Source organism: Rhipicephalus microplus, chromosome 7 (assembly GCF_043290135.1).
Source record: "Rhipicephalus microplus isolate Deutch F79 chromosome 7, USDA_Rmic, whole genome shotgun sequence".
Lineage (NCBI taxonomy): Eukaryota > Metazoa > Arthropoda > Arachnida > Ixodida > Ixodidae > Rhipicephalus > Rhipicephalus microplus.
The window spans coordinates 41,081,372-41,096,099 of NC_134706.1; the positions used below are offsets into that span (position 1 = coordinate 41,081,372).

The window sequence follows — 14,728 nt, forward strand, 5'->3', positions numbered from 1 at the left end:
AAAATGCACCAGATGTTTGGTTCAGAAACAAAATTATTGACATCTTCTGAGTTTCCATTATATTTTTTTTCATTTCAGGGAGGAAATTCAATGAAAAATTAAAGCCTAAAAAGTATGAATAATCTCTGGACCATGAGTGTCGCAGGAGCAACCATTTCGGCTAGTGCATGTTTCGAAAACTAGCGTACTTTCAAAACTTCGAGCCCCGGAACGGTGGTCTAGTGGCTAATGTACTCGGCTGCTGATCTATTGGTCGCGGGATCGAATCCCGGCAGTGGCGGCTACATTTCTATTGGAGGCGGAAATGTTGTAGGCTTGTGTACTCAGATTTGGGTGCACGGTAAAGAACCCCAGGTGGTCGAAATTTCCGGAACCCTTCACTATACGGCGTCTCTCATAATCATATGGTGGTTATGGGACGTTAAGCCTCACCTATCAATCAATCAATCAATCAATCAATCAATCGAAAATTCGAGTCTTGTTGTCGATAAGCTCGGCTCCAGCGACATTTCAGGCTCAAGTCGATTTGTTTTAAATGTCATTTCCGTTGACACGTGTGCAATAACACGTTTATGCTGCAGCCTGTTCCTATACACAAGTACTTCATTCACTACGTCGCCCCTCCAAACTCTCCGCTCGCATCCAATGTGACGTGTGAGCGCCCAATAGTTCTCGTGTCGCATTCACGAAGCATATCTAGCGTAAGACATCTCTACTACAGAGGCCGGTAGCTTCACTATTAGGTCCTGACTATGTGTTTGTCGATATATTGTTACAGAGATTTTATAAATTTGAGCCACACTTCCAGCTGCAAGATCGGGATCAATGGTAATGACATTAATGTGTCCTTGATAGGACAGTTTTATTGTGATGAGAAACACATTTACACTGTGCGTGTGCTCTTGCCATCGAGTATATATTGCATATTGAGTCGAAATCTGTAAGATCACCCTGCATATGGAACATTGCATGTTCTACTCGTGAATTGATGTGCGTGAGAACTGAGGATGAACTCGGTTGAAGCAGAGATAAAATAGGCCGGTCATCTGGGTCGCACGAATGGTGTGACCGATAACATCACCCCACGTGTGAGGCCCGTTTTCGATAGCTTGTAATGGAGAGATTAAACGCCCCGCCCCGTCCGTCTTCCGTGTGCTGCAGGAGTAACAAAGGGCGCCGCTGGGGGAGGGAGGGAACTGCCTCCCTTGATCGGAAAATGCGAGTATTTACCATAACGACTCGGTCAATGGTGCTGGTGCACGCGCTATCTCGACATATATTAGTAGGTCACGTGTGACCATTACCAAGTGCATGTACTGCTGTCACAGCTTACTTCACGTAAGATAAGTGCCAATACAAAAATTGTTTCGCTCCATCCGGGGGCCATGTTCTCTTAAGCCAGACGTGTTAAATAGCAGTGAAAGGCCTCATCTAAATTAGTTAGCTGCTATTCATACTTCTTATAGCATTGGGATTTGTTGCTATCTCGCTCATTGCGTCACTAACGCTGTGAAAGCAATTTTTTAATGTTGACCATTTTCTTTGGAATTTATCTCCTCCATTTACAAGTCTAGCCCGACTGGTGTAGTCGGAACTCCCAGGTTATACTTCCTATATCAACTACCATCCAAATAACAAAATGTCACTTTTTTGCGCTAATCAATATAAGTGCCATTTCGTTTCCTATGTATATCTTCACCGCGTAAACTAATCTCATATTTCTCTTCCATCATTTTTTTGGTCTCAAAAAGATGGTAGTAACTAGGCGCATCAATAATGAGAAATATTAAAACGTACACGTTCTTCTAAACAGCATACATCATTACGACGAACTACAACGACGAACAAGGGTTGCCGAACCTTGGCCTCAATAAAGAATAATTTTCATTACAATGGAAAAAAGGAATGATCTATTTGCACAAATTGGATCTTCACATAATAAGTATCAATACACTCCACAGAATCGCATGTTTTATTCCACGAAACACAATCACTTGTACATACGCTGAACAAGCGCAATTATAGCTTCTATGGCAAGTTGCGAAAATTTCGAAGCAGCGTGTTTGGAGATGTTACATTTCGCTTATCTAAAGAAAGATTGCGTTCTTGTGACAAGAGCAGCAGTAATCGAAAATCAAGCGGGATAAAAGCAGCAGTTCTTAAACAAGGGCTGACACTCAAGCATGCTAGCAAAATGAATTACTGCGAAGGGAGAAAAATAATTAAGGGATACAAAAGATTCTGTGAAGAACGCAGGAGCCCCATTAAGATAGGACTGCAACGAAGTCGAGACGTGACGTGTGGGCCCTGCTTCCTGAGTTCAATAAAGCACCGACAAGCATGCTCCCTAAAGGACACGCAGCTGTTTGAGCTTACACGGGCATACCTCCTTTATAAATTACTCTATTAGCAAACTCCACAGGTCAAGCCCAACCTTCCTTCATCTTGTACGAGAAAACTCTCGCGATCGTTAGCAGCCCCTGGCCATCGCCGTCAACGCCAGCCTCAGCCGCTGTAGTACATCCCTTCTGGCTTGAGTTTATTTAGTTTATTCTTGTTTTCCTTGTAAATGAGAGGCTCTAACACCTCTGCGTTACCCAGGCAGAAGAGCCTCTACTAGATGTACACCATCAATAGAAAATGCAGGTGAGAGGGCTTAATTCATGGGCATGCGATGCCAGCAGCCACCGGCTCCTTCGCCATGTACGTACCTCACCGTAATTAGCTCAAGCCACGGTCATTTGGCATTATTCTAGACCACTTGCTTCTTTTCTCTTTCTCTTTGTCTATTTTTGGTCTCCTTATTTCTCTGCAAAAACACTCTTTGTTACAAAATGGCGTCTTCAATTTGTTAGTAATAACACAACGGTCCCTGGTGCTTCCGGAGCAGGAATCTTTGACATACGCTAATACCATTACTGCACATTTTGACAACTTAAATTTTCATGGAGGACATCAACAGAATTTCGGTAGAGGGGAAACCTATCAGAAAATGGTAACCAGTGCTTCAGTAGAACGTTGTCGAAGTCTTAAAGGAGCACGCACATAAGGTGCACTCGTAACTAGCACTGCAGTCGAACTTTGCTTGGATTAGGTAGAAGAGCGAAAAATTAAAAAAAAAACACACACAACGGTTGAACTAGACAAAGAGAGATAACCGACACAGGCGATAGCTTCAAGTATGTTGAACCACTAGTTTTATTTATTTTAGCGATAATATACGAACAAGCCCAAATTGCAATACTTATGTTCAAGAGAACTACCTACCAAGTAGCTTATGTGTTTTTTGTATTATATTTGCCTGTGTGCTTGCCTGCTTCTCTACTCATTAGTCACTGAAGCTGCGAGGTACTCCTATTGTTCAACCAAAAACTCCCGGGTGGGCGTTTGCTTCCGGTTTTTCGAATATTCAAAAAAATCTTCCTAAAAATGAAACTGTTAGGCGCTTCGATCGTTCTAATCGAAGTTGAGTTATAATGGCTACACAATATATCAGAAGATATTTTTTCTAAAATTTAGCCAGGTTAAAGTGTGGAGATAATTGATGGTTTTAAATTGAAGTGATCCTTTAAAAGAGCATATGAGTTTCTTGTGAGCAACTCAAATAATTGTGGCCTCTGGCGGAGCATATCTGAACGACGCACTTATTTCTACGTGGCCTGCGAGATACGCTATGGCAGCGGGAACAAGCTTAATGATAACCCTTGGAATACAGGCAGGAAACACAATCACTTACCTGAGCATTTCAGTACAAAACACTTTAGTCAAAATTAGGGCCCCCTCATATATTTATTAGGTTTTTGATTTTTTTAATGCAAGAATTGCAACCAGATCGAAACGTGTCTCTCGTTTATCACGCACAAATGGCGCACGAAACGTACTCACAGGTACAGATCAACGCGAATCAGCGTCTCAGTTGTTACTTCACTGTGCCTGAAAAGCGCATACTTTTCGCAAACAGAGACTGCAACGAATACATCGACCTTTGTGCGCCCGGTAACCACAACAAAATCTTTCCGGTGAAAGTCCAAGGCGTACGATTGTACCCACCGCAAGATAAGCAAGTGCACACGTCAAAGTCCACCCTGCACCCTCTTCGCGGAGCAAAGTAAGGGTGGGTGATGAGAGCGCGCGCCACCGCGTCATGACGATGCGGAGACGCACGCTGTTAGCGCCATCTCGCTGGTAATGCTGAAAACACAATAGTTCCCCCCTAGATGCCCATAACGAGCGGTAAGTGGTAGATATAAATGGTTTGCCGTTTGAACGTTGAAGGGGATGCTCCTTCGTGGCTCAGTGGCTAACACCTTGCACTGACGATTGCAGAGGTCCGACGTTGTATTCCGCGCACCGGAGTTCTTTTCTGGATTATTTTTTCTTGCGTATACATAGATACGTATACATATATGGATATATAGATGCGTATAGATACATATACGGCGAATTACAGCGATGCCAGAGGCAAAAACAAGTCGAGAGTGTCTATATAATTGCTGTCGCAATAAAAGTCTTGAATCAGAATGTGTATTGAATGCGGGTCGTTTGCGTGGCAGCCGGATGTTTTACCACACTTTCTCTATAAGAAAATGCAGTGAAAATAAAACACTCATCATTTACAAACGCACGTTTCCTGAACACATGCATCACTATACAACCTCAAATAGGGCAGTAATAATGGCTCGCACATGCGCTCGTTGCCACCGGGCGTCAGAACGTACGATTATCATAATGACTTCGAGGTTTAAAGCCGGTCAGCCCCAACAGAACGCACACACGCTACGGCAACTATTTCCTTAAGAACACGTTGTGGGTGCATAGCAAACTAGAAAAGCTTTGATGAACGAGGTGTTTGAAGAACGTATTAGAAACAGGATATCGCCATCTCGTTCACCTCTTAAAGGCGAAGCTTGAGGGTCCCCTACTTTTTATTTTAATCTATATAATCTGCACTGGTTTGATGAAATAGATTAGAATGCTTACCAATTATTTGCGAAGTCCCTTGGAACATATGAAATATATTGTGTTAAGTTATTGAGGTTATGTGAGATGGCGTATACCCACCAGGTGCGATGTGTCACCTACTCATCTTCTTTTATTCACAATAAAAAATAGGAAGTAGTCGGGGGGTACAAAACATTACAAACGCACTGATAGGTTAGAGAAAGTAGCTTTAATTGAGGGATGAAAACTATTTGAAAAAAGCGAAATTAAAAATCTCGAACAATGAATCGTAGAGAAAGAGAGAGAGACCAAGGTTAAGGGGAAGGCAGCCAGATGAATTAAGAAAGTTTATTTTATTTATAGAGAGTGAAAATAAAATTCACCCACAATTGCATTGTTGTCAAATACAAAATTTTCAGTAAAGTTGGGGGAAAGGTATCGACTATCTCATCAACCACAATATTGTTGAAGCAGGACAGCACCTACTACGCTATTGCTCGTCTTTCTGCGGTTGAGCGAGGTATGCACTCTACACATCTGTAAGGCGTTATGTATACTTTGTCGACATTGCATGTGGCCGATGACGATGAATAATTACGGCTGAGCAAGTGCAGTGCATGGGAAGCATTAAATAACTCAATGCTCGATTGCCGTTCTGTGACGACTGGTTGTTCTTTTACTCCTCAACATTGCATAGGGTAACGCGATTCCGTGCGTGGCATGACGCCTGCGTAGGGTCTCTTTGCTGAAGAATTTAAGACACGAGTATGACTCTTTGTATAATACTGAACCACCACACAGTAGGTCAGCGTTCAATTCCTAATAAAGGGTGCTCATATTATTTCTAATTTTAGTTTTTATTGCCTAACGGTTGCTTTTTTATGTCCATAGGTTATGCCAGAACGTGATATGGCGACAGAGATGGCGTTGGCCACGACGACCGTTACATGAGAAACAGTAAAACATGGGTATAAGAAAAGGCAGTAAGCCAGCTTTTATTTTTTTAACAGGTACCAGACACACTGTACCATTTTTTTTTGTTCTTTTTTAACGTGAAGCATTTCTTGGAGAACTTCGGCGACTTTGAGCGTATCTATCTATCTATCTATCTATCTATCTATCTATCTATCTATCTATCTATCTATCTATCTATCTATCTATCTATCTATCTATCTATCTATCTATCTATCTATCTATCTATCTATCTATCTATCTATCTATATATCTATCTATCTATCTATCTATCTATCCATATATCTATCTATCTATCCATCTATCTATATCTATCTATCCATCTATCTGTCTATCTATCTATCTATCTATCTATCTATCTATCTATCTATTATCTATCTATCTATCTATCTATCTATCTATCTATCTATCTATCTAGCCGCCTACGACTTATAGCTCTACTGGCCGTTTGCATATTGGTATCGATGCCAAACTTGGTATGATATAACATTACTGTATGACGAACATAACTGACTAGACCCAACATAAAAATATTGATAAGTATGTCATAAATGTCATGTTTTACATATCACGGTCTTGCTGCTCATGCGGTGGTTTCATTCACATTCATTGCCAAACTGGTATTGTATGACATGACTGCATGACGAACACAAGCGACAGACCCTAACATAAAAATCGTGACATGCATGTCATGTAACAACATGACTACATGCCACACTCCTGATGTGCTCATGGCCGTTTCGCTAGCTTTGTATATACCAAATTGGGCATTACGGGACGTGAATGGATGACGAAGGTATGTGACTGGTGCAAACATGATAATCATGAGATGCGTGTCATGTAACAACATGACTATGCCACGCCCATTATGCGCTGGCGGCCGTTTCGCTAGCTTCACTTATACCAACTTCGGTATTACGAAATGTGAATGGATGACGACGGTTTGATACTGGTGCAAACATAATAAACATGAGATGCTTGTCATGTAACAACATGACTACCTGCTATGCTCATGGTGCGCTCACGGCCATTTCGCTACCTTCACATGTACCAAATAAGTATTACGTGAGGCGAACGAACGACATAGGTATATGACACGTCCAAACATGATGATCATGACATGCGTACCATGTAACAACATAACTACGTCCCACACTCACGATGCGCTCACGGCCGTTTCACTACCTTCACATATGCCAAAGTTTGGTATTACATCACTAGAGTGAATGACGAAGGTATGTGACTGGTGCAAACAGGATAATCATTAGATGCGTGTCATGTAAGAAGATTAATACACGCCAAACTCAAGGCGCCAATACACTTCGACGTGAGCCGGCACGCGTGCGCGCCGGCGTTCGTTCTATCGCGTCACGCCGGCGATGCCACGCCAGGCGCCGGTATTCTCTCTTTCCTAGTAGAGATCAGTGGATCTGCCCAATGACCTTCATTGTGGATCTGCATGCGATATACTCGCAGGCGCGCGCCGCGCTGCGTTGCTTTGACGCATGCGCGTTCAAGCGCGCACTGCGTCCCTCCGTCACGAAGAGAGGGAGGCAAACGCGGTGCGTTCTAAGTAACGTCGTCGGCGCGAAATGCAGCATGTCACATTTCGCGCCCGTTGCCACTAGGCCGCGCGCCGATAAACGCTAGCAGCGTCGGTCGCACCCGGCGTCACACTATAGAGTGCTCGCGTTTTGCTAGCGTGCCGTCGCTGCACCCAGCCGACGTATGCGTCAACGATCCGTTGGAGTATATTGGGCTGCACCGCCGTTGCGCTAGCTGCACATGTACCAAATTTGGTATCACGGAAAGTGAATAGACGACGAAGGTAAATGCCACGTTCAAACCTGGTAATCATAATATGCGTTTTATGTAACACATGACTACATGCTACGCTCATAGTTCTCGAGGTCGTTTCACTACTTCCGCATATACCAAATTTGGTATTACGTGACGTAAATGGACAATGAATGTAAATGACAGATCCAAATGTGATAACCATGATATGGATTTCATGTAAAACATGCTACGCTCATAGCACGCTCTCAGCCGTTTCGCTAGCTTCATATATACCAAAGTTAGTATCACGTTGCGGTAATAGATGACGAAGGTAAATGAAACTTCCAAACAATAAAATGATGACATGAAAGAGGTGTACGACATTATTTACCTCCGCCTCTTAAGGTTGTGCGGATTTTAAAGTGACCTATCACCCTTCCGAGTTTGTGTTTCACATATCATTGATTCCCACAGTACGTTGGATCTGCCTTTTTTTTTTGAAGTGTTCGTTAGTAGTAGTCGAGTGCCATTTAGACACGCAACGCAACGTGCCCCACCTTCAGTTTTTTTCCCTCGAGTTGTACTTCATGAAGTGGAAGGGAAGGCAGAGTGGGCAAATAGATTAGTAGATTGAGTGATTGCCGCTTGCAGGAGCAACTTCGACAAATGAGAAGCCCGATCAGAAAGATGGATGGGATGACAGAGATTGAAGGAAACGATGTGGCTCGGTTGCCCGAAAGGTCAAACGTGCTGCGCGCAACGTAAGAAACATGCTTGTGCTCGATGGCCCACTGCAGTAAGTCCCTAAACAACTGTGTATAATGTTGTTTGTGCACGTGGAAAGATTAGATAGTGGGGAAGCGGCCGTAGGTCGAGTTCACAGGCATCAATATAAAATACGGGAGAAGCCGAGTTGATATTTTTTGTGGATACTGTTGTGTTCATACATCATTATGTCGTCTTAAAAGCCAGCCCCTTAGCGCAAAATATTTTATCACTTCAGGATGGCAGTACACGTTGTCAATCCTTCAAGTCATGCCGATGCATCTCACTAGGAAAAAACTCCCAAGCACTTCCCCGAGGGTGAACATGGTTAAATGCGAATCCACGGGGTCATGCTATGAGGGGTAATTATTAATTCGCACTACTATATTTAATAATCACACTTTGGTGCCTTTATGGTGTAATGGTTCCTGGGAATCGCAATTTAATCACACGGGGGAGTTTACGTTAACTCACTGGCGAATGCCAACGGATTTTAACTTTACTCCCCCTCATAGCATCACCCCGTGCATTCGCACTTAACCATGTTCATCCTCGGGGAAATGCTTGGGAGTTTTTCATGAGCGATTCTCACGGAGGAGTGAGCGAAGGGGGAGGGGGACGCGCGAAGCGGCGTTAAAGATATAAGGCGCGTTACTGACACCGATATCAGCGTCGCGTCCGTGGCTTATTCGGTAGAGCGTCGCGCTGCGGCCCGCCAAGTCCTCTTTCTTTTAAACATAGAGAGAAGACTGCGGACGCCGCCGACGGCGGTGGATGGTTTGGGGTCGCTTATAAAGTGTATTCACACTGAAAATGCTATAGGACTTGCAGACAACACTTTGGCTAGGTTGTTCACTAGTCAAGGGGAAACACCTTTTCTAGCGTATGGCCTAGTCATAGCGCTGCTTGTAACCAGGGAACTGACTATGGCATGTTGACTAGCACAAACATTGCCAGAATGTTTTTTCATTCATGTTCAGGCCTACGCTATGTATGATTGTGCGTGTGTTCGTACGTGTGTGCATAGATATACATATGCTAAACATAAAAAGTTCAGGGACACGATGTTGAACTCTGTCTGCCCTCAGACCACTGGCCACGCCACTGAGCACTAGCCATTACTGGGGGAACGATAATTACTAGTCAATTTTCGAGCAATGCATTGTCTGGAACAATACTTGAAAGTTTCTTCCCGAGTTATTACATGACACTCCTGCATGCATGAAATCACACCGTCAAAACGGACGGTAAAAGAAAACGTAGGATACGATGCACGCAAGGCCAAGTACGCGTTAGGCGACAAAGCGCTATTTTCAGTGTAACGGTATCAATGTCTGACGGGTCCACTAGCCTTGAACCCAGCGAGATCATACGACCATTGCTTGAAACCCCTGCTACGTCCGGTGGCTTTTAGAACCCTTGCAGCAGTACTTCCACCAGGAAGATGCAGTCGAAGTGGCGGTTCTTGGTGTCTACAATATTTCTGCGCTGTTCTTCGACTGACCCACTTCAAGTCATGCCTGCTTTCCTCTTCACTCCAAGGCCCTCTTCTATCCTCCCTTTTCCTATTCCCCATGTTTATCTTCCTCAACGTTTCCCCTCGGGTCACGTTCCGTATCTTCTATTTTCCCACCAACGACGCCTGCAATCTCCGTGTTATCGTCTTCCTTATCCAGGACGTCAACGTCAGCTGCTCCTTGCCGGTTCCGATGGCATCTTCGAATGTTGTGTCTTTCTCACCTCCATCATCCTCAACAACCTCCTCTTTGCTATGCTTGGTTTCTGCAGCATTTTAGTCACCATGCTGCGACTCCCCGACCTGTTATTCGCAATGCCGACCACCCCGGCAACGCGTTCACTGACCTGGCAGTCTCCAGCCTCGTCTTCAACAAGACCCTCGACCACTTCAGCATATTCTACATCACTCACATTCTCCGTTTCCCCGACGTCGCCAAGCTGCTCGTCGCATGCGCTTTCTGATACTCTTGCGCCCTCCACATTCTCGACGTATTCCTCAGTGGTCTCGGCAGTCTCAGCCAGGGCAGGGATGAAATCTCCATATCGTGGTTCACACTGTCCACCCTCTGCTCATCACCAGGCGCCGGCGTGGGCGGTTGCCCACTCAGCCGCGGCTCGCCGCCACCTCCTCGAGGTCACCGCGTAGAACCATTTCAGTGTTTCGAGCACTACACCTGCCTCGATCTCCTAGGTACATGATTACAATATCTGTAGGTTCACGCGCAGGAACCATGTTACGATTACAAGAAACTTTGGTGGAAGACTAGAGTAATTTCTACCACCCGAAGGTTCATTGACAAGCACTCTGCATCTGAGTAAACTGGTCATCGAACACGCAAACTTCTAGTCAATAGCCATGCACCGCATCCCCGTGCCACCACGGCAGCTCACAGCACAGAATCACTCATCGCAAGACAGGCGCGAATGTTTAACAGTCTGCCAGTTTTACTTGGATAATTCCGGGAAAACAAGAAGCATATGCATACAGCGACAGAAGAGAAATGAACTGCGTAGTGTAAGATCACAGAGTACATTCACAACAACACAGTCAGTCTCATATTGCAGTGGGCATTCGACTCGGGTTACGTTCGCATGAAATTTCATCCATATTTTTTGCTTATCGCTATATCGGCACCGAGAATAAAAATAATTTCGTCTCGCCAAGACAGAATGACACACGCTTTAAAGAGGGGGCATTTGATTCCTTGCAGACTTTTTTTTGTTAGACATTTCCTTGTTTTACGCTTTGCGCAGAACGAAACACATTTGGAGCCTAATCCTAATAATTAAGCACGTAAGAGTTTGCTACTTTTGCCTGCATCTTTTTGATGATAGATAGATAGATAGCTAGCTAGATAGATAGATAGACAGACAGACAGACAGACAGACAGACAGACAGACAGACAGACAGACAGACAGACAGACAGACAGACAGACAGATAGATAGATAGATAGATAGATAGATAGATAGATAGATAGATAGATAGATAGATAGATAGATAGATAGATAGATAGATAGATAGATAGATAGATAGACAGACAGACAGACAGATAGATGGATAGATAGATAGATAAATAGATAGATAGATAGATAGATAGACAGATAGATAGATAGATAGAATTACTTATTGAGTGATTTTTCACTGTTATAGTGTCAAACATACAAACATATTGCCACGAATGATAACATGACAAAAGACGAGCTACATGTGATATCGCAAGTGCAGAGATTCGCAAGAAAGAAGGCAGTTCAAATGTTTCGAAGCTCGCACAAGCTGTAATTAAGAGGAACGTTTAACGTGTGGCGTCTTTTACTTTTTGAATATTGTCTTCAAAATCTCATACGAATTTTTTTTTCTGCGAATCTGCATTGGGGCATCATATATTCAGCGAAACTGTGAGCGAACGCGAGAAGCCAGACCCATTCATTTTCAGACCTGCACGGCGTTTTCGGCGCACGACAACGCCATAGTTACACCTGTAGCTCAAACCAAGTGGTTTTAAAAGTAATAAAAAAAACAAAGAACAAAGGGTCATCGCGCTCCAACCTGTGCACATACGAGCACAGGGATGCGTCGCCTGCTCGTACGTCATGTCATTTTATGAATTACTGCAAATTTTCTTTCATGCTGTTTTGTTCCCCATAACATCACTCATTACTGAAGATCCCACAATTTTCCATGCCATAATCCATGCTGCTTTTACATAGATCGAATCCGAGTAATGCAAGCATCTGCGAAAGAAGTAGATCCACGCGAGACTTCTTTTACCAAGTACACTTAATCCAAAACGCAGACGCCATTTTTTTATTTTTTAATATTACTGGAAAAGCTTTCTAATAGAAGTCAATGCGACATCCAAGAATACCGAGTCATTTCACGTGAGAGCCCACCATCTCATGACACTCGCCCGAAAAAACCTTAATCCGCTTAGCGTAAGCGCTGTCCTTCCCAGGTAGAAGCTAGTATTATCTAATAAAGGTAAAAAGCCATGGTGAGACGAGACACTCCCCATAGTCCGGTAAGCCGATGTTCAAGGACAAACCTGTTGGTTCACCGAGAAAGACGAAAAAAAGTCACAGCTTTGCCGCAAAAGCGAATCAATGAATGCGGTAGCAGCAAATTAAAAGGTCACGCGCAGAATAGAAAGTCGATCAAAACGTGCCCCGCGTTTCTCACGCGCAAATGACGCACAAAACCTATTCATGGGTACAGATGCACGCGAATAAGTGTCTCAGTTGTAACTTTACTGCGTCTGATGAGCGCGTGCTTTTCGCAAACGAATACTGCAATAATTGCAGTGACATTCGTGCACCCGGTATCTACAACAGAATCGTTCCAGGTAAAGCCCGAGGCCAGCCAAGGCGTACGATCCACCCCGTGAGAAAAAGGCGCGCGAGGGAGCGTCGTCCTCCTCCTCAAAGTGCGACAAAGTGTGCGTGGGAGATTAGAACGCGCGCTGCTGGTAATGCAGAAAACACAACGATCCCCCCCCCCCCGATTCCCGTCAGCAGAGGTAAGTGATAGATATAAATAGCTGCTGTTTGAACGTTGAATGATGTGCTCTTCGGTGGCACAGTCATAGATAAACATACTTACATAGTATATTTCTATGTGGTGTATTGGTTAACACTTGGCATTCACGACGCAGAGGTCGCACGTTCAGTTTCGCGCGCCGGAGTCTTTTTCTAAATTTTTTTCGTTCTTGCGTTTTCATATATGCGTATACATATACGGTGAGCGATACCATCGGCAAAACCCAGCCGAGAGTGTCCTTATTGTTGCTATCGCAACAAAAATAGGAGGCTGAACTTCTGCCTCAGTACAGCCTCCTATTTTTATTGCGGTAGCAATAAAAATGCCTCAGTATCATAATCATATGGGGGTTTTTGGACATTATGCCCCACAAATCAATCAATTATGCCTCAGTAATTGACTTACGTTTCATGCGCACCTTGTCTGCCTTCATGAGCACACGAGATAATCCTTCACAATTTTGTGAAGGCGTGTCTTTCAAGGAACCGGCCATGCGAAACATGTATCACTAAACTTCGTAAGCCCAGGCTGTTTCAAATTGATAAATGGTATATTGACACACGTGACGTATAATTCCCACCATCGTCATGTTCCGTATCAAGCCAAAATTGTTAACTTCACCATGCACGACAAACTTCCTAACTTTCTATGTTTGAATGAAAGCTTGCGAGAGGCTCAGACGGGTGTGGCTGAAGAAGCGATGAAACGCACTGGTCGAGTAAAAAAACGCCAAGCCGTGCAGAATGGGGTAGGGGTGGGGGAGCTGCGTTGCTTGGGAAGGAACTGCGAATTTTCACCGAAAGCGCAGGGTTCCGCGTCATGCGATGACCCTGTTTCGACTGGGATCATTCTAGGGCTCATACACATGTTTCGTTCTTGTTGGATTTCGAAACTCGCTCGGTTGAAACAAATTGGTCAATCTTTATGTATGAAACGCAATGTTTGATTGCAAAATACATACCTACAAAAACGATAACAGAGCGGATCGCATCCCCATGGTTCAGCGTTACTTTAAAACGGCTCAAAAGAAAAAGAAATAGGCAATTTAGAGCGGCGAAAACATCCACCGACCCACGCACATGGGATAAATATCGAGCAACATCGAAAAAGTTCGATTCACTCCTGTCTAAATCCAAACGCACCTTCTTCTCGTCGACACTGCCTGCTCTGATTCGCACTACCCTAAGCAGTTCTGGAGGACCATTAACCCCAAACACGTAAACCCTACAGTTTCCTTGCTTGACTCCTCAGGAACTGCTATTCCTGACTGCAAGGTTGCCGAGTCCCTTAACTCCACATTCTGCTCAGTATTCACCCGCGAGCCAGACGACGGCCCTGTGTCCCTTTCTACTAAATTGCACTCCATCATGCCCAGCATTACATTCCAACCACACCGTATGTCAAACGTCATTGACTCCCTGAAGCTATCTTCGGCCTCAGGCGTCGACGACATAAATGCAAAAATTCTTAAAAACACCAAACACCTCTCTAGCATCATTCTTAGCCATATCTTCCAGCAGTCCCTCTCAACAGGTTCTGTTCCCCAAGATTGGAAAACAGGAAAAGTGGTACCTGTCCCCAAGAAAGCCTCAGATAACGCGTTTCGTCCAATCTCTCTTACATGTGTTTGCTCTAAAATAATGGAACATATCATTTACACGCACATAGCTAGCTTTCTGAAATCCGCAAAGTTCTTTCATCCCAGTCAACATTGCTTC

General features: G+C 44.0%; 1 pseudogene; it reads right to left on the reverse strand.

The window, feature by feature from the left end:
• LOC142767753 (glutamate receptor ionotropic, NMDA 2B-like) overlaps positions 1-13,512 on the reverse strand; it is a 145,671-nt pseudogene extending 132,159 nt beyond the window's left edge.
• Between the last annotated feature and the right edge of the window lie 1,216 nt (positions 13,513-14,728).